Raw genomic sequence first — 21,784 nt, forward strand, 5'->3', positions numbered from 1 at the left:
GATGATTTACAATTATATCCAGCCAATTAGCCTACAAACCTGCCCGTCTTTGGAGTGTGGTAGGATACCGGAGATCCCAGAGAAAACCCACGCAGGTCACAAGGAGAATGTACAAACTCCGTACAGACAGCACCCATAGTCAGGATTGAACCTGGCACTCTGGCACTGTAATGCAGCAACTCTACCGCTGCGCCACCGTGCTGCCCAAATCAAAAATTACATTCACCAATGGCCTGTTTAGATTGAATTATCAAGCACATGGTGGAATCAATGGGTCCTTGACACATTTATAACTTGATTATATAAAACTTCCTACGATGCATTTGAACAATTTATATTTTTCTTTAAGCGACAATATTGATACCATCAGCACCAAATATTTAAGTATTTACTGCAAAGTTTGGTGCATTCCTTTTAGTTTTTCTGCATTCTTTGATGTTCAGAATGTGTTTAAACTGGCGTCTTACCATATAGAAGTTGATACTAATAGTGTCACCAATGCACCAGAATGGGCAGAGCTTTTCAAAGATGATAGCACATAGAAATGACTCTGGTTTCACAAAGGAATTAATTTGAATATTTCTGATCAAATGAGGCTGATTACATTTGCATTTAAAGTAGTAATATTTAAAATTGCCTCCAGTGTCTCCAGTTGTTGGCTTCTAAGTTTAGCGTATCCATCGTCAAAACTTGGCTGCACTATAAGAAGGGTAAGAATATGTTCACGCATCTTTTATTTTGATTTTAATATGTTTTGCCTCTTATTTGACAATGTAAATCTACCATTCTTGGTGAGTAAAAAATTACTTTCTTCACTAAACTGGATGAATGCACAGTGAACAGTTTAAAACAGACTAGACCAAGTGGACCCGTTGGGCCCAAACCTCTCCTGCATTGGTGCAGCACCCTGTCCTCCCCCACTCCCCTCTCTCCTCAACCCCTCCTCCCCTCTCCCTTCTCCCCAACTCCCCCCTTCCCCCTCCCTCCGTCCTCCCCTCCCCCTCCCCTCCTTTGTGAATAACTTTAAAAATATAAGACCGATTTCAATAAAACTACTTGCATTATCACTAAAGTGACAATGGTGAGTAAGGTGGGCCTAAAATTGTCGTGCTATCGTGTACCGTTTTGGCTGAAGTTCAGTCACAAACCAGATAACAAACGACAGTTTTAGTATATAGATTATATCAAAGTGAATTTTACTGGATTTTGAATTGAATTTTGACAGTGCAATCAAAATAGGATTTGTTTTTTTCTGGAAATGTTGGCACATGAGATTAAATTATTCACACGAGTGCCATGGATACACAACATACATAATCCAGTCTATTGATGACAGTGCCAAAATAAACTGTCTGGTCCCTAATCGAGGGTATTTATTCGCAAAATGCTGGAGTAACTCAGCAGGTCAGGCAGCATCTCAGGAGAGAAGGAATGGGTGACGTTTCGGGTCGAGACCCTTCTTGGTCCCTAATACTCTGCTGTCAGATTAAAACTAGCAGTTACAGGAATCCGTGTCTAGATTTGGGCGAAAAACAAACAAACAATGAAAAAAGAAGTGTAGGTAGGAACTTCAGATGCTGGTTTACACCGAAGATGGACACAAAATGTTGGAGTAACTCAGAGGGTCAGGCAGCATCTCTAGAGAAAGGTATTGACCCGAAACATCACCTATACCTTTTCTCCAGAGATGCTGCCTGATCCGCTGAGTTACTCCAGCATTTTGTGCCTATCAAAAAGGGGCAATCAAAAAGATAGGTTCCATGCAAAGCTCTTGTGTGGTGTGAGACTGTGGACATGTTAAGCATTTTCTTGGTAATGCAGGTAAAACAAAAGTTGCAAAAGTGTCTTCTATCCTTGGGTCAGGAAATCGTGGAGATTTAAGGGCTGTGATCAGGCAGGAAAATGACATTCAGTCCAATGATCAAGTCTCCCATGAGATTTTTAAATCGCAGTGCAGATTTGAGGGTTTGTGTCCATTGCTTTCCTTCTACTTATGTAGAGTTGTTTTTTCGATTGAAGGTCTGTCATTTCTGTTTAATAAATAGACCATAAGCATATATATTGTTTAAACCTGAACAATTACTTCCACTACTTTTCTGCTTATTAACTAGATGCCTCCAGTAACTGTGAATATGATGCCCCCTTTCTTGGAGTTTTTATGCTATTTGTAATTAGGATATTTTCATGTAAGAAAATAAAAATAAAATCTCTTATCATGCATAATGAAAAGCAAAAGCATCAACAATGTGCTGGAGTAGGGAATAGATTCAGTGAAAAAATGTCGTCCGGCTTGTGATTCTATTTACAATCTGTGTGCCCATAACTAGCTGGGATTATAAGTCCCCCTTTTAAAAATAAAATGTTTGTCTCGTGAAGCCCTGTGCAGGTTGCCACACCTAATGCAACACAAGTAAATGTTTTCCCCTCTCCCATCAGGCAAAAGGTATAGAAGTGTGAAAATGCACACCTCCAGATTCAGGGACAGTTTCTTCCCAGCTGGTGTCAGGCAACTGAATCATCCTACCACAACCTGAGAGCGGTCATGAACTGCTATCTACCTCATTGGTGACCCTCGGACTATCCTTGATCGGACTTTGCTGGCTTTGCCTTGCACTAAACGTTATTCCCTTATCATGTATCTATCCACTGCAAATGTCTCGATTGTAATCATGTATTGTCTTTCCGCTGACTGGTTAGCGCGCAACAAAAGTTTTTCACTGTACCTCGGTACACGTGACAATAAACGAAACTAAACTAAACTAAACTAAATAAACGTGGGAAGGGATAAGCATTAATTTTAGTACATTTGACGGTTCAATTTACCTTAACAACATATTTTAAAAGCTCAAAGCTTTTATGGATTATATGGGGCAGCACTGTGCAACGGCTGGTAAAGCCACTAACTCAGTGCCATAAATCTGGGTTTGATCCTGACCTCAGATGTTGAGTTTGCATGTTCTCCCCGTGACTGTGTGGGTTTCCACCAGGTGCTTTGATTTCCTCCCACATCCTAAAGACATGTGGGTTTGCAGGTTAATTGGCTTCTGTAAATTGCTCCGAGTGTGTAAGGAGTGGATGCGAAAGTGGGATAATATTGATCAATGGTGATCAGTGGTCAGCATAGTCTCGGTGGGGTGAAATTAAACTACATTAGGAAACATCTTTTGGATCCACACAGACACTGTTAAGTTAGACTTAGACAGATATATGGCAAGTAACATTTGTGCCATCTACGTACAAGATAATGACTATCTCTAACAAATTAAATCTGAAGAAGGGTCTCAAACCAAAACGTCACCCATTCCTTCTATCCTGAGATGCTGCCTGTTCCGTTGAGTTACTCCAGCATTTTGTGTCTATCTTCAGTATAAACCAGCATCTGCAGTTCCTTCCAGCACAAATGAAATCTGGTCGCCCACTTTGACATTGAATGGAATCACTATCATGTTGTCCCCCCCCATCAGAATCAAAGGGCAGGGGAGCATTGAGAAGCTATGTGTTTATCATTGACCAGCCACAAAAAAAGCTGTGACTGCAACAGATGCTCCAGACTGAGTTTCCTATCTTGAGTGACTCATTTCCTGATACCCCAAAATATTTTCCATCACTTGCAAAGGACAAGTCAGAAGTGTGATGGAGTCTTGCCCTATGCTTGGATTCTCACAATAACTCTCAAGAAGATTGCCACCATATACGACAAAGCTATCAGCTTGACTGGTGTCCCATCAACCACTGTTGGGATACTATCAGATAAGATAGTATCTATAGATAAGTTGAATGGCCACTGTCTTTTCCCCAAGGTAGGGGTGCCTACCTTGGAGAAAAGGTAGGCAACCCAACCTTTTGAGAGGGGAAAGTTTTAAAAGCGATAAAAGAGCCAACATCTTCACACAGAGGGGTTGTGTATATGGACTGGGCTGCCAGAGGAAGTAGCAGAGGCAGACAATTATGACATTTAAAAGACACCTGGACAGGTGCATAAATAGGAAAGGTTTTTTAGGGATATGGTCCAGCCACAAGCCATTGGGACTGGTTCGATTAATCAACTTGAGCAATTTGGTCTGAAGGCTGTTTCTATGCTGTTTGAATCTCTGACACCACTGCACTTCTTTCAGTGAGTATTCAGTGCAAACTTCAATGCAGTTACTTGCCTCAGCTATTCCAATGCAACTATCAAATCTGTGACCAAGAAGACCAAGGGCAGGACGTACATGGGAATATCACTGCCTGCATATTTCTCTGCAAGGCAGACAGCATCCTGATTTGTAATTAGAGATTTACCTCTACATTGTTGCTGGGTCTTAAAAAGGAAGACCCCTTCAGCTGTATTGTTGGGGTATCTTCTCCAGAAGCACTGCAGCGATTGAAGAAATTAGCTCACAACTACCTTCCTCAAGGTAGGAATGCACCAATAAGCATAGGCCTTTCTACATCTGCTCAAATCCAGAAAAAAACAATAAATTAAATATAATCAGGATTTTGTTATGTAACTTGACCAACACTTTCACAGGTGTTAATTCTAAAGAAGGATCTCCGCAAGCGACTTAAGATGGACATTAGTGTGAAGTAAGTTGTGGTTCAGTAGATATTCAGAAAATGTCAGGGCCTGTCATTATTATTGTTAAAAGTACATTTCTAACAATATTAAGTCTTAATTATTCCCAATCACAGGCCCTGAAAATAAACTTTCAACAATGTCCAGTCTCACTCTTGCAAATTTTAATTATTATTAGTGATTTACAAATAATATAAAAATAACTTACACTTCTTAATCTGTATGTATGTATGGACAGAAAGATAGAAAAGTGTAAGTTTATTATATTTATATATATGTGTTTGCATATATATATATATATATGTATATATATATATATATACACAAACTATCAAAGTGAAAAGACAAAAACAATGCACCCCAAGTCTAAAGAAGTCTGAAGAAGGGTCTCGACCCGAAACGTCACCCATTCCTTCTCTCCTGAGATGCTGCCTGACCTGCTGAGTTACTCCAGCATTTTGTGAATAAATACCTTCGATTTGTACCAGCATCTACAGTTATTTTCCTACACCCCAAGTCTATGCAGTTCAGAGCATACTTGGAGGTGTGGTGCTTATTAGCCTGTTGGTTGTGGAGGTGCACGCTGAGGATCTATTGCAGAGTTAGGACTAGGGTTGTGTAGGTTGGTTCAAGGAGAGGTGCTATGTGTTACTTTTGTCATGACATTATGACAGGCAGCTGACCCATTTGATACCATTCACGTCTCGACAATATGCGCCTGTGAACAAATAGGAAGGCGCCTGGCAAGCGCCTTCTCTGTAGAAAACACTTTTGTAAAATGCAGTGTCAAATAACTTTCAAGTTACTGTGCAATGATGGCTACCACCTTAGGTCATTCCACAGAGTCCTTTTACTGTCCGTTTCAATTTCCCAGTCAGAGTACACCAATAGATAGGAAGTGACAATAATAGGTCTTCACGCTAATATGAGTCAGTTTCTCCCACAGGGTAGGAATGATCTGACAAAAACAGGGAAGAATTACTGTGGTGCAGAAACATTGAGCTACAATGCAATCTCTTTGCAGCAAGACTGAATTCAATTTTGTTCAGATTTCATTGCCAGTGGAATAGTGTTCTGACACCACAATGCTTGACTGAGAACTAACCTTTGCAGTGGAAAGGATAGTTCAGTTATATCCATTTAATTCTTCAAACAAATTGAACGGGATATTTTGCCCATGGACTACAAACAAATGAAAAACATTGTGCTTTGGTATGTGCACTTTGTTTTTTAAATTAACAACAAACTAGACACAAAATAATACTTGATGGTTTACATGCACACCAAACTAATTTATGAAAATAATTAATTGGTAAGCTCCAAAAGGAATAACAAATCTCTTCTAACAATTCTCATATATAACTACTTCAAATGGATTATGTTGTCATTATTTTATACGACATAATTTTATTTTTACCCTCTCAGTTTTATTTCCATACCCCTTGCAATGCTTGAGAATGTTCTGGTGAGGTCCTCTCATTTATAAATGGTTCACATAACTAGCTGCTAAGAGTTGCATGAAAATGGTTAACCTTGACATTTTTCTGATTTTGATCACATCTTGTTGGCATGCATCACAAACCATCTGATTGAGGTCAGTATTCATGTAGGATGAGTCTAATTGAGGTACAACACGTATCTGCTCCACCTTCGGGTTTCTTCACTTTTGGCTCTGCACCTAATGGAATTGTGGCACTGTCCTGAATGAATCACAGCAGTTCCAGAGGTGAGCCACCATCTCTTCAAGAACAATAGCGTATTCGCATTCAACATTAGCTTTGTCCGTGATGTCCACATCCTAAAAATAAATGTTTTAAACTTGTACAATGTGATACTCATCTCAGGGGCAGGTCCTGGGGCAAACTCCTGACTAAAACTTGAAAAACCAAAGAATCCGACAACACAAAATGAGACCGGCATCTCTTCTTTCTGTGACAATTCTTTGTTTGAGGAATCCAGACCCAGCATAAATGCCCTGTGGTTTCTTTGTAGATCCACACCTTCCTCAGCTGCCTGTGTATCCAATTGTTTTATGAAAAATGCATCAGTAAGCTGTAAAACCTGGAACCAAGTTATTTAATGGGACCTAGGCAATAGGAAATAGACGCTAATTCAACCTTTTTGACATAGGGAACACCCAAATCAAAATAGGAATATATATATAACAATATGTAATCTTAATCTTCAGATCTTCAACAGTGTTCTGCCATTAATTTCTTGCTAATGTACAAAATATCAGAATGAAAATGTTCTTCACTGCATTTCACTCTCTGCTTTGTATGGGAGGACATGAGGCCAAAAATTGTCTAGTGATGTAATAGTTTTGTTTAGTTTAGTATATTGTCACATGTACCGAGGTACTGTGAAAAGCTTTTGTTGCGTGCTAACCAGTCAGCAGAAAGACTATACACGATGACAATTGAGCCATCCAGAGAGTACAAATACACAATAAAGTGAATAGCGTTTAGTATAAGATAAAGTGCACTAAAGTTCAATTAAAGATAGTCTAAGGGTCTATAATGATGTAGATAGTAGCTCAGAACCACTCACTTGTTGTTGATGGGATAGTTCAGTTGCCTGATAACAGCTGGGAAGAAACTGTCCCTGAATCTGGAGATGTGTATTTTCATACTTCTGTAACTCTTGCCTGCTGGGAGAGGGGAGAAGAGGGAGTGACTGGGGTGAAACTTGTCTTTGATTATGCTGGTGGCCTTGCCGAGGCAGCATGAAATGTAAATAGCATCACACAATGTTATTTTTTCTCATTTTAAGACATGTCCTCTATATATATCCTGCTGGTGGGTATGGCTGAGAAGTTTCGAATCAACAGCAGAGAAAAGTTCCGTTTAGATTTTTTTCGAGCCGGAAAATGATCTGCGCAGCAACGATCAATTGCTAGCTCATTATTCTCCAGAGAAATGCCTAACATTCAGTGAATCATCTTGCAACCTTCACCAACTGCCTTTAACCAAAACCTATTTTTAAGAACGATTAGGGAAGAAAGAAAACAATGAAAACAATCCACAAGAATAATCTACCAAAACAGCATGTCAGAAATAGAATGATAACTTTGTCATGTCATATTTTCCTATCAACACATGCAAAAAATTACCAACGGAATGACTCACCAGTGTGTGCCAAGTGATCACAGTCCTGCCCACGTTCTTAGAAAAGAATCATGTGGACAGAGATATGATTTTGGAAGCTTAATAATTTGAGATGATTATATGGAAAAATATGGAAAAAAGATGATTACAATGACCTTCTGCCTCATTGAGCTCGTGCAGATAAGCAAATAAGTGAGATATCATTTAAAGCAAAATGGGAGATAATGGGGAACATTTATCTCTTGGCTAGCACCACTGAAGGTTTTAATTGGACTGCTGACACTGGAACAACTACATATTCAGATTGTCATGTAGGCCTGCATCACTGACTCATCAAGAGTTTTGCAGGAAATTATATGTTTAATTTAGTTTGCGATACAGCATGGAAATGGGGCTTTCAGCCCACTGTGTCCACGCCTACCATTGATCACCTCATCGCACTAGTTCAACGTTATCCCAATTTCTCATCCATTCCCGACACACCGGGGGCAATTTACAGAGCCCCCCCCCCCCATCCTTGGAATGTGGGAGGAAACCGGAGCACCCAGTGGAAACCCCTGCGATCACAGGGAAAGTGGGTCTTTGGCATCGTGAGGCTGCAGCTCTACTAGCTGCGTCACTATGCCGCACTAGAAACGTAGATGAGTGAATGGCAATAAGTTAAGGACTGCAAAGCCGAGACCTACTTCTATTCTTTATTTTTTTACTTCAGTAATATAGAGTCATACAGCATGGAAATAGGCCCTTCAGACCAACTTGCCCATGCCAACCAGCATGCCCAGGTTTACAGAATACAGAATACAGAATACCTTTATTGTCATTCGATACCGAATGAAATTCATTTGCCAGCAGTCACAGAGCAACAAAAAAAAAAGAACACAAGACACACAACCCCAACACAAACATCCATCACAGTGACTCCAAACACCCCCTCACTGTGATGGAGGGCAAAAAAACTTCCTCTCTCTTCCCCCATGCCCCTCCCACGGACAGACAGCTCGACCCCTACCGAGGCGCACAGCCCCCGCAAGGAGACGAAAGGCCCATAGAAACATAGAAAATAGGTGCAGGAGTAGGCCATTCGGCCCTTCGAGCCTGCACCGCCATTCAATATGATCATGGCTGATCATCCAACTCAGTATCCCGTACCTGCCTTCTCTCCATACCCCCTGATCCCTTTAGCAAAAAGGGCCACATCTAACTCCCTCTTAAATATAGCCAATGAACTGGCCTCAACTACCTTCTGTGGCAGAGAATTCCACAGACTCACCACTCTCTGTGTGAAGAAATGTTTTCTCATCTCGGTCCTAAAAGACTTCCCCCTTATCCTTAAGCTGTGACCCCTGGTTCTGGACTCCCCCAACATCGGGAACAATCTTCCTGCATCTAGCCTCTCTAACCCCTTAAGAATTTTATATGTTTCTATAAGATCCCCCCTCAGTCTTCTAAATTCCAGCGAGTACAAGCCCAGTCTATCCAGTCTTTCCTCATATGAAAGTCCCGCCATCCCAGGGATCAATCTGGTGAACCTTCTCTGTACTCCCTCTAAGGCAAGAACGTCTTTCCTCAGGTTAGGAGACCAAAACTGCACACAATACTCCAGGTGCGGTCTCACCAAGGCCCTGTACAACTGCAGCAGAACCTCCCTGCTCCTAAACTCAAATCCTCTTGCTATGAATGCCAACATACCATTTGCTTTCTTCACTGCCTGCTGCACCTGCATGCTTGCTTTCAATGATTGGTGCACCATGACACCCAGGTCACGTTGCATCTCCCCTTCTCCCAATCGGTCACCATTCAGCCGAGCCGCAGCGGGCGCTGGAAAGTCCCGCGGCCGTACCGGGCGACGATCCATTTCCCTCTATTCCTGTCCTATCCATGTACTTGCCCAAATGTTTTTTAAAAAGTAGTGATAGTACCTCCCTCAACTACATCCTCTGGCAGCTCGTTCCATATACAGTACCCACCACCCTTTATATAAAAAGGTTGTCTCTTAGGTTCCTATTAATCATCCCCTCCTCATCTTAAACCTATGTCCTCTAGTTTTTTGATTCCCCTACTCTGGGGAAAAGAGTTTGAGGAAATCTGAGGTAGTGAATGCAAGTTCTTTGTTCTTTTGGTGAATCCACAGTTAATTGACTTTTTCTATAACTATTTTGAAAACTGATGCAATCCCATGGCACTTTTTGCATTGATCCATTCTCTCATAACAACAGATTTTAAAAAATCCACAGTCACTTGTGGATAAAATTCCTCCCTCGCATCGATTTGTTTTGTGCCTGAACAGATTACAGTTTTATTAGGTTTAAAATAGTTATGGATAAAGACAGTGTGGGACCATTGTTAAAATTCTGAAATGGAGGCAAGGTGAACTTTGACGGTTTTAGATGCCATTAGATGGTAAAAGTCTGATGACGAGAGTTCAGGGCATGCATCTTCCTGTTGGAGGGAAGGGCACAAGGAAGCCCGGATGACAAGACAAATTGAAAGTATGATCAGGAAGAAGAAGGAGGCATGGGTAAGATGTAGGCAGCTGAAATCAAGTGTACCATGGAGGAGTTTCGGGAACTGGGGAGCATACCTAAGAAGGAAATCAGGAGGGCAAAAAGGGGGCAGGAGAGAGCTCTGGCAGATAGTATCAAGGAAAATCCTAAAAGATTTTATGGACATTAATGGAAAAAGGGGTACCAGAGGAAGAACAGAGCCCCTCAGAATCCAAATAAATCATCTCTGTGCGAAGCTGCAGGAGATGGGCAAGGTGGTCAGTGAGTATTTCGCCTCTGTTTTTATTGTGGAGAAAGACATGAAGACTGGGGATCTTGGGGCAGTTAATGGAGATATCTTGAAGACAGTCCGTATTAGGGTCGAGGAGATGATGGATGTCGTAAGGCATGTGAAGGTAGATAAATCTCCCGGGCCTGATCAGAAATATCCAAGGGGAAGCAGGAGAATAAATTGCAGGAGTCCTGGCTGAGATATATGGATCATCATTAGACATGGGTGAGGTGCTTGAAGACTGGGGGGGATGGCTAATTTTATGCCTCTATTTAAGATGGGCTGCATGGAAAAACTTGGAAATTGCACACCAACGAACCGAACATCTGTGGCAGGAAAGTTACTGGAGAGGATTCTGAGGGATTAGATAGATATGCACTTGGATAGACAAGGGCTGATTAGGGATAGTCAGCTTGGTTGTGCACTTGGGAGATCTTGTCTTACAAATCTGATTGAGTCTCCTGAGGACGTTACTAAAAGAGTTGGTGAAGGCAAAGCCGTAGATGTTGTCTATATGGACTCTAACAGGCCATTCGATAGGGTTCTGCATAGTAGGCTGTGTTGGCAGATTAGATCACATGGGATCCAGAGGGAAATAGCCGACTGCACAGAGAACTGGCTATATCGAAGGAAGCAGAGGGAGATGGTGGAGGGTTGTTTCTAATATTGAACATCAAATATAATGCTGGAAATGAAGTACTAGTTCTCGGATGGATCGACGGGGCTTATTTTCTCTGGAATTTAGATGAGAGGGGATCTTATAGAAACATACAAAATTCTTAAGGGATTGGAAAGGCAAGAAAAATGTTCCTGGTGTTGGGGGAATCCAGAATGAGGGGTCACAGTTTAAGAATAATGGGTAGGCCATTTAGGACTGAGATGAGGAAAAACTTTTTTACCCAGAGAGTTGTGAATCAGTGGAATTCTCTGCCACAGAATGCAGTGGAGGCCAATTCACTGGATGTTTTCAAGAGAGAGTTAGATATAGCTCTCAGTGCTAATGGAATCAAGGAGTATGGGGAGAAAGCAGGAATAGGGTACTGATTTTGAATGATCAGCCATGATCATATTGAATGGTGGTGCTGGCTTGAAGGGCCGAATGGCCTACTCCTGCACCTATTTTCTATGTTTCTATGTTTCTTTGAACGCCCAACATCAACAGGACTTTGTGTAAGAAAGAACTGCAGATGCTGGTTTAAATCGAAGGTAGGCACAAAATGCTGAAATAACTCAGCGGGACACACAGCATCTCTGGAAAGAAGGAATGGGTGATGTTTCGGGTCAAGACCCTTCAGACTGATGTCAGGGGAGTGAGCGGGACAAAGATAGAATGTAGTTGGAGACAGTAAGATTGGTGGGAGAACTGGGAAGGAGGAGGGGATAGAGAGGGAAAGCAGGGACTATCTGAAGTTCGAGAAGTCAATGATCATACCGCTGGGTGTAAACTACCCAAGCAAAATATGAGGTGTTGTTCCTCCAATTTGCGCTGGGCCTCACTCTGACAAGGAGGAGGCCCAGAACAGAAAGGGAATGGGAGGGGGAGTTGAAGTGCTGAGCTACCGGTAGATCATTTAAGTTAAGACGGACTGAGTGGAGGTGTTCAGCGAAATGATCGCCGAGCCTGTGCCTAGTCTCGCCGATGTAGAGAAGCTGACACCTGGAACAGCGGATACAGTAGTTGAGGTTGGAGGAGGTGCAAGTGAACCCCTGCTTCATCTGGAATGACTGTTGGGGTCCTTGGATGGAGTTGAGGGGGAAGGTAAAGGGACAGGTGTTGCATCTCTTGCGGTTGCAGGGGAAAGTACCTGGGGAAGGAGTGGTTTGGGTGGGAAGGGACAAGTTGACCAGGGAGTTTCGGAAAGAACGCTCTCTGCGGAAAGCAGAAAGGGGTGGAAATGGGAAGATGTGGCTAGTAGTGGGATCACATTGGAGGTGGCGAAAATGTTGGAGGATTATATGCTGTATGCGACGGTTGATGGGATGGAAGGTGAGGACAAGGGGTCTCTGTCCTTGTTACGAATGGGAGGAGGGGGAGCAGGAGCGGAGCTGTGGGATACCGAGCAGACCCTAGTGAGAGCCTCATCTATAATGGAAGAGGGGAACCCCCGTTTCCTAAAGAAGGACTATTACCAGGTCAGGTCACGTGAGGCATAAGTGCCCCTTTTCAATTAATCTTTGTATCAATTTGCACCCAACCAATGCTGAGGATTCACACCCAAAAGTACCATGTTCTGTTCAACCTGTTTTAAATAATACTGCACATTTTACAGAGTTTCCGGTGCACCTGTTTTCAATCTAACCACCATGCAGATGCATTGTACCCACTTTATGCAAAATATAGATATGAACAATTTCCTGATAATTTTCACCGTCCCAATTTGCGAAATAATTAATCATTACTGAGAATATTCAATTAATCCAAAGTACAAATCTGGATAAAGCTTTTTGCTTACGAGAACAATGTGCAATCGTGTTTTATATTCATTGTGTACTGTAATCGCAATGGTGCGATTTATACTTCTATGTGAAACAATTATAGAATCATGGAAGTGCTGAGCACAGAAAGAAACTTTTGGTGTCCATAGCATAGATTCCCCCTGAATCAGTAAAATGTTTGACAGTAGCCTAAAACCATAAGATGAGGCTAGAGCCACTGTGTACTTCAGCCTTTTAAAACCATTTCTGAATGTTTCTGACACATTGAAGATCATTCCGAAATGCTTTAAATCAAAAATAATGCTGGAAAGCTAACTTCCAAAACATTTTAGAAACTTCCTGAAGCTCCAGAAGACTGAAGGATGACTAATGTTGTACCGTTATTTAAGAAGTCCATTCCTTTACACCCAGGCAACATGTGTCCTCTCACCTTTCTGACTCATAGTATCACGTGATACATTTAAATATGACGTCAGTCACCATGACAGGAAATCATGTCTTACAAATCTGTTTTTTGAAGAGGTCACCAAGAGGATTGATGAGAGTGGAGTGGTGGACACATAGTCCACATGGTCTTTAGCAAGTCCTCTGACAACGTCCTGCTTGGCAGGCTGGTCTGGAATGTCAGATCACACATGATCCAGGGAGAGCTATCTAATTGGATATATAATTGGCTTGACGGTAGGAAGCAGAGGGCGATGATGGAAGGTTGTATTTTGGATTGGAGGCTTGTGACTAATGGTATGCCACAAGGATTATTTTTAGTTTAGAGATACAACACAGAAACAAGCCCTTCGGCCCACCGAGTCTGCACCGACCAGCGATCCTCGCACATTAACTGTCCTATATACACTCGGGCCAATTTACATTTATAAACCAAGCCAAATTAACCCACAAACCTGTACGTCTTTGGAGTGTGGAAGGAAACCGAAGATCTCGGTGAAAACCCACGCGGTCCCGGGGAGAATGTACAAACTCCATACAGACAGCACCCGCAGTCAGGATCGATCCCCATTCTCCGGCATTGTAAGGCAGCAACTCTGTCGCTGCACCACTGTGCCGCCCTTGTTTGGCATTTATATAAATGATTTGGATGAGAAGGTTCAAGGCATGAGTAGTACATTTGCACACTAAAATAGGTGGCATCAGTGACAGTGAAGAAGATAATCAACAATGACACTGGGATCTTGATCAGCTAGGTACGTGGGACCAGTAATGGCAAATGGCCTTCAATTCATGTCAGGCGCTACATTTTGGGAAGTCGAACTATTGAGTACTACTCTCGGTCTGTGATTACTTAGGTTCATAGCTAAGCACTTCCAAATCTTTTAAATACTTAAAAAAAATAATGAACACCCATTATAAATGTCTCAAAGGGATTTAAAGACTTTCAAGATGAATAATTTCTGTGAAAGATCCTCTGAATTCACAAACCATTACTTTAGACTCATGCCCGTTCTGCTTTCCTATTAAAATCAATGTCTGAATTTCCCCACCATCAATGTTTGGTGGCAGTGGGGATAGTGGGGGATTATCATTAGCTTAAAATATATCTGGGCCTGTGACTTATGTACTGTGGTTCCAAGAACAGGTATTTACCGTTTACAAATATAGCCAAAAATCTAAATGCCTCCCAGCCTGTCGAAATTAAAAGCGATGTAAAATTTCTATCAATGAGGCATCATGTGTCATGCACAACCCGTTCGTTTCCAGGTTGTCACCAATGCCAATCATCTGGTGAAATCATACGAAGGTATTTATTTACAAAATGCTGGAGTAACTCAGCAGGTCAGGCAGCATCTTAGGAGAGAAGGAATGGGTGACCTTTTGGGTCGAGACCCTTCTTCTGCCAATCATCTGGTGAAATCATACAATAATCAATGCCTTTGACACAATAAATTTTCCAGCAGACATTTCATATATAGATAGCAGAAATATGTTTTTTAATGTTCACCAATCAGCAGGTTAATTAGAGACACAAAGAATTGTGGATGCTGGTTTACAAAAAAAAGACACAAAGTACCAGAGTAACAGAAGGTCAGGCAGCATCTCTGGATGCACAGGTGGCTTTTCGGGTTGGTCTCAAGTCAAGTTTATTTGTCACATACACATACACGATGTGCAGTGAAATGAAAGTGGCAATGCCTGCGGATTGTGCACAAAAAAGAATTACAGTTACAGCATATAAATAAAGTTAATAAAGTTACTATAGTGTAGACAAAATGTAGTCTCTGGAGTTATAAAAGTTGACAGTCCTGATGGCCTGTGGGAAGAAACTCCGCCTCATCCACTCCGTTTTCACAGCGTGACAGCGGAGGCGTTTGCCTGACCGTAGCATCTGGAACAGTCCGTTACTGGGGTGGCAGGGGTCCCTCATAATCTTACTTGCTCTGGATCTGCACCTCCTGATCTACATGGGTACTTATGATGCTGGTGTCCCACTTCTATCATCTGGAACGAGGAAAATTTCATTTGCTTCTCTACAGATGATGTTTCAAGCTTTCATTTACATCTTTGTACTTTGTATTACTGGTTTTGTTTTGAGGCAAGAAACATTAGCTTTACATATTACACAAAAATACCAGTGTGCATTTGTCCAGATTGATTGTAATTTTATTCGTCCATGCACTTACACCGATTACTGATCTCCCCAGCCATCTATCAGATATAACCAATGTCATCTGAGGATTGGAATTTGCTTTATATCGAATTTGGAGTGGATTAAGATAGATTCAATGGAAACAATGCAAGTCTGCAAACCGCTGTTGGAAATTTATGAAACATCTCTTTTATTGGAAGGTTACAGTGCAGTAAAATCAGGAATGCCATATAATGCAGACTTCGCACTCACTGATCACAAAATGTCACATAGCTATTGCGAGGTGCCACTGTGTTGAAAATCTTTTTGAGAATAGTTAAGCTTATAATTGCCCAGGAAGTGGACAATTTAATGAAATCTGCACCTTAGCATTTTGAATGTACGAAATCACATCTCCGAACGTGTGGCTTTGTGTGAAATGGACGCAAGCTGGGAGTTTCCTGGGAAGGTTTGCAAGCCTTTGGATAGAAACTCCCATCAATTTTAGGTGGCTAGTAAATAAAGTTAGATTGTTAATCAACCCACAAAATTTCATAATGACCTTCCTGATGTGTGTAGCTAGAATCCGTGTTATTTGCTTTTGTGTTTCCCTCTTTATATGACCTTGCCTTTGTGAAGTGCTTTACAATCTTTTTTGGAAGGAGTCAAGCCGATTAACCTAGCATTGAGGTTATACATCAATATATATATACAGATGCAATGACTTAATTTGCTGCTTGTTCCCAACACAAAATTGAGGAATGCAATAATAATTGCTGGCTGACTTCATTTTCAATACTTCCGTATCAGATCTCTGTCTGAGAGAATATCTAGCCAAATAAAGGATACCAAACATTAATGCTCACATCAATCCTCAATTGTGTTATAGTTAATTGTATTATATTTATACCAATCCTTGTACATTTTATGTCCAAGTTATATATATATATATATATATATATATATATAGTATAAGAAGATAACTGCAGATGCTGGTACAAATCGAAGGTATTTATTCACAAAATGCTGGAGTAACTCAGCAGGTCAGGCAGCATCTCGGGAGAGAAGGAATGGGTGATGTTTCGGGTCAAGACCCTTCTTCAGACTGATGTCAGGGGGGCGGGACAAAGGAAGGATATAGGTGTGTGTGTGTGTGTGCATATATATGTGTGTGTGTGTTGGACATAACTGTACGAAGGGTTGGTTAGTAAGTTTGCAGATGATTGTGAGAATACTGCCAAAGTATACAGCAGGATATAAATCGTCTACAGAAATGGACAGGGAAATGGTAGTTGGGGGTTAATCCGTGCAAGTGTCTGGTGTTGCACTTTTGGAGGTCAAATCTATGAGGAAAAAATGCAATTAATTGCAAGACCCTTTACAGCATTGACTGTTGGGGTTGGGGTTGGATCTTGGGGTTCAAGTCCATAACTCCTGAATGTGTCAACACAAGCAGACAGTGGTAAAGAAAGCATATGGTATGCTTGACTTCATTGCTCAGGTGAGATAGTTGATAGAAGTATATAAAATACTTGACAGAGCTACTGTATATAACATTATGAGAGACAAATATAAGATAGACAATCAGAACCTTTCTCCCAGGGTGGAAATGGCCAACATTAGGTGGCATATCTACAAGGTGAGAGGGGGGAAGTTTTGTGGAGATGTGCGGGATAGGTTTTTTACACAGAGAGTGGTAGGGGCCTGGAACACACTGCCAGGGATGGGGTGAAGGCAGATACAATAGCGGCATATAAGAGGGTTTTGGATAGGCACATGCAAGTGCAGGAAATAGAGTGATATGGGTCACATACAGGCAGATGAGATCAGTTTAACTTTGCATCATGTTCGGCAATAACATTCTTGGCTGAAAGGGCTTTGCTATAATGTTCTATGTTCTTACTGCTTATATTTGCGATAAGGCAGTTAAAGAGCCAAATTGCACCTGCACCCAGCTGCAGGCCTTTATCAGAAATATTAATGAGACAGAAAGGGGCACTAATTACTTCCCAATTTCCTTTCCTCAACAAAGATTTCTCAATTGGAGCAGCGCTCAATAATGTCAGTGTGATACTAGTTTTGCCGTACAATCAAATAGTTGTTGAGATGGTGTGTCCAATGTTTCAATGGACTTTCTTTTTTTTTCTCGTAACTAAGCCACCTATCCACCATTTGCTGGAAATTTGTGTGGCCAAGGGACCTTTCCGGAAAGTCGCAGACACAAACTCCTCTGAGAGCAAATATAAATATGATCATCATCCTAAAAAGTCAAGCTTATTTTTACCAGTGTTGGTGTTAAATCAAGTCAGGGTGGGAACTGTGCCTGAGGTGACCCAGGACCTGTTATCAACCCAGGACAAGCAATACCATCCTAACAACATGTGTCAGAAGGAACTGCAGATGCTGGTTTACACTGAAGATAAGCACAAAATGCTGGAGTAACTCAGCAGGACAGGCAGCATCTCTGGATAGAAGGATTGGGTGACGTTTTGGGTAGAGACCCTTCTTCAGACTAACAACACACCCTCTCTGCACTGCTCCTGTCAACTGGTAAAGCGAGGTGTTTGGGGTTCAGAGATGGTCTGCCCGCATGGTTTTATGTATTAATGGACTATTTCTATAAGTTTTTTATTTTATTTTTGACTATTTCTGTATGTTTTAAAAAAAAATTATTTTACTGGAGGTGAAGGCCACTAATGTGAGCCAATGTATTACCATTCAAGAAAAGTCTGGATGAATCCGTTATTGATTTTTTTATGTGAAGGTAACAGACAGATTGGACAATGTACAATTTATTTAATCCATCTAGATTTTTGAAAGGTCTTTGATTCATGAATCTCAGAGGATGTCGAGCCAGGGGACATGCAGAAGAATGGATTGCGGGCTGGCGTCAGAATACAGACAGTGGGAGTAAAGTGTGGATATTCACAGTGGAGGAAATGAGTAATGACTTTTCATGAGGATCAGCAAAGGGATCACTGCTGTTCACAAATTACATTAAAGATTTAGACTCTGGAATCAAAAGCACAATTTTAAAATTAGCTCAATATCAAATTGATGATGGTGGAGAGGTAGATTTAGATTTAGATTTAGAGATACAGCGCGGAAACAGGCCCTTCGACCCACCGGGTCCGTGCCGCCCAGCGATCCCCACACATTAACACTATCCTGCACACACTAGGGACAATTTTTACATATTACCCAGTCAATTAACCTACATACCTGTACGTCTTTGGAGTGTGGGAGGAAACCGAAGATCTCGGCGAAAACCCACGCAGGTCACGGGGAGAACGTACAAACTCCGTACAGACGGCTCCCGTAGTCAGGATCTAAACCTGAGTCTCCGGCGCTGCATTCGCTGTAAGGCGGCAACTCTACCGCTGCGCCACCGTGCCGCCCGGTAGGAAAGGAGTGGGAAGGAAAGGGTCGTTACTGAGATAGACTGCAACAAATTACTGGGGAATAATAAACTTGTAAAACAGGCAAATAATTGGCAAATAAGTTTAACCCAGATAAATGTGGGACAGTGGATTTTGGTAAAATGAAAGGTTAGGTAATTTATCACTTGGAAGGTGCCAGTTTAGGTGGGAGAGAGGAACAAAGGAGATTTTGAAATAAAAATCAACAATCCCTAAAAGTTGAGATCTCGATTAGCAAGACCATAAATAGAGAAAACCAAACAGCTGTGTTTTTTGCTTGAGGGATACTTTTGAAAAGTAAAGAAGTTGTGTTAATGGGTGGCACCGTACAATGGCAGCCTCACCAATAGTCTGTCTCGTCCTTTTCTTCTTTTGTTGCTTTTAGTCTGTTGTTAAATGTACGTTTTAGTGTATCTTTAGTTTTGTATTATTTGGGGGGTGGGGGAAACTTATTTTTAATCTCTTTCCTCGACGGAGATGTGACTTTTTCCGTATCGTATCTGTCTGCACTGCGGCCTAACATCGTGGAGCTGGCAATCCCTTTGCTGGGGATCGACTTCGGGAGCTCGAACCGTGGGGGCCTGCGGACTTAACATCGTGGAGCTTGCGATCCCTTTGTTAGATATCGGCGGGAGCTCCAACCGCGGGAGCCTGCTGACTTAACATCGTGGAGCCCGCGGAAGGTTCGACTGCCCCAACTGCGGGAGAAAATGAGGGAAGAAGATAATACGTTATTGCCTTCCATCACTGTCAGTGCGCTGTGGTGGATGGTTATGTTAATTTTTATGTAGGTTTGTGTCTTGTTGCTTTTTTGGTATGACTGTATGGCAAATCAAATTCCTTGTATGTTTTTACATACTTGGCTAATAAATTAATTACAATTACAATTACAAAATTCAGTTTACTGTCAAAATAAACCTAAAGGTAGCAGATGACATGGGTAGTAAGGGACCATCATCCGTGCAAAGAGGTCTAAAATCAGGAAGAATTTTGGTTGAGTAGATGCAGATTGGTTACACGTGTGAGGAATAACATAACTGTAGGTCATTGATGTAAAGCAGTCACTGAGGCATCCTATATAGGGAATTCAAAAGTGACTGCTTTATCCAAAGGATGCCAAGAATGTGGAACTCGCTACCAGAGAAGATGGTTGAAATATGCAGTATTGATACATTTGAGGGAGAGTTTGGATAACATGTGATGGAAATAGAGAATTGCAATGATTTGGCTGAATACCGATGCAAAGTGGCTTGAGTGGATGGTTGGGCTGAATGACCTGCATCTGCTGGATTTTCTTTGTAATATGCATGCTTGCATATTGTTAATTTAACAGTAGATGGTTTCTGAAGGAAGTATGTTATGTCAATGACATTGCAAAGTTAACTCTTGTTCTACACCGATCAGCCAAAACATTATGACCACCTGCCTAACATGCTGTTGGTCCTCCGTGTGCCGCCAAAACAGCACCGACCCGCCGAGGCATGGACTCTACAAGACCCCTGAAGTTGTCCTGTGGTATCTGGCACCAAAACATTAGCAGCAGATCCTTCAAGTCCTGTAAGTTGTGAGGTGGAGCCGCCGTGGATCGGACTTGTCGATCCAGCACATCCCACAGATGCTCAATCGGATTGAGATCTGGAGAATTTGGAGGCCAGAGCAACACCGTGAACACTTCATCATGTTCCTCAAACCATTCCCGAACAATGTGTGCAGTGTGGCAGGGCGCATTATCCTGCTGAAAGAGGCCACTGCCATCAGGGATTACCATTGCCATAAAAGGATGTACCTGGTCTGCAACGATTTTTGGGTAGGTGACGTCCGCATGAATGGCCGGACCCAGGGTTTCCCAGCAGAGCATTGCCCAGAGCATCACACTCCATCCACCGGCTTGTCGTCTTCCCACAGTCGGTTCGGACCAGACGGGGTATCCTTCATTGCCCTCGCGCATCGATGAGCCTTCGGCACCCAACACCCTGTCCCGGTTTGTGGTTTGACCCTCCTCGGACCACTGTCGGTAGGTACTCACCACTGCTGACTGGGAGCACCCCACAAGCCTTGCCTTTTCAGAGATGCTCTGACCCAGTCGTCTGGCCATAACAATTTGGCCCTTGTCAAAGTAGTTCAGGTCGTTCAGGTCTTTACTCCTTCCCATTTCTCCTGCATCCAACACATCAACTTCAAGAACTGACTGTTCACTTGCTGCCTAATATATCCCACCCCTTGACAGGTGCCATTGTAATAAGATAACCAATGTTATTCACTTCACCTGTCAGTGGTCATAATGTTTTGGCTGATCAGTGTACTTTGTTACTTCTTGTTATAGCAATTTGGTGGTCACATTAATTTGAGACTGACATTTTTAGATGTAAAATTCAGAAATAAATTGAATAATAAAGATCTGGCTTTAGCCTCTTATGGCAAGGAAGTTGTGTGCCAACATTATTTGAACAGCTATAATGATTTACAGCAAAGTGTATATTTAATGGGAAAATAGACATAAAATGCTGGAGTAACTCAGCAGGACAGGCAGCATCTCTGGAGAGAAGGAATGGGTGACAATTCGGGTGGAGACCCTTCTTCAGACTGATGTCAGGGGAGTGGGCGGGACAGAGATAGAATGTAGTGGGAGACAGTAAGACTGGTGGGAGAACTGGGAAGGGGAGGGGATGGAGAGCGAGGGATAGCAAGCGCTACTTGAAGTTACAGAAGTCAATGTTCATACCACTGAGGTGTAAGCTACCCAAGCAAAATATGAGGTGCTGTTCCTCCTTAATGGAGATTTAATGAGATATGGTTTGTGACATGTGCTGCAGATTCACAAACATTGTTCACAAAAATGGTGTTGTTCTCAGTTGTAAGAAACCATCCCCAGGTGTTTTATTGAAGTGGTCTCCCCGGATCCCTGCACAATTGT

The 21,784-nt window shown here is 42.0% G+C and overlaps 1 protein-coding gene across 1 annotated transcript in view; it reads left to right on the forward strand.

The window, feature by feature from the left end:
* The window catches only part of LOC144594034 (PC3-like endoprotease variant B), a 1,240,467-nt gene that overhangs the window by 41,152 nt on the left and 1,177,531 nt on the right, over positions 1-21,784 (forward strand). The window lies entirely within an intron of this gene.

The sequence above is a fragment of the Rhinoraja longicauda genome, chromosome 5, assembly GCF_053455715.1.
Source record: "Rhinoraja longicauda isolate Sanriku21f chromosome 5, sRhiLon1.1, whole genome shotgun sequence".
NCBI classification, from domain to species: domain Eukaryota; kingdom Metazoa; phylum Chordata; class Chondrichthyes; order Rajiformes; family Arhynchobatidae; genus Rhinoraja; species Rhinoraja longicauda.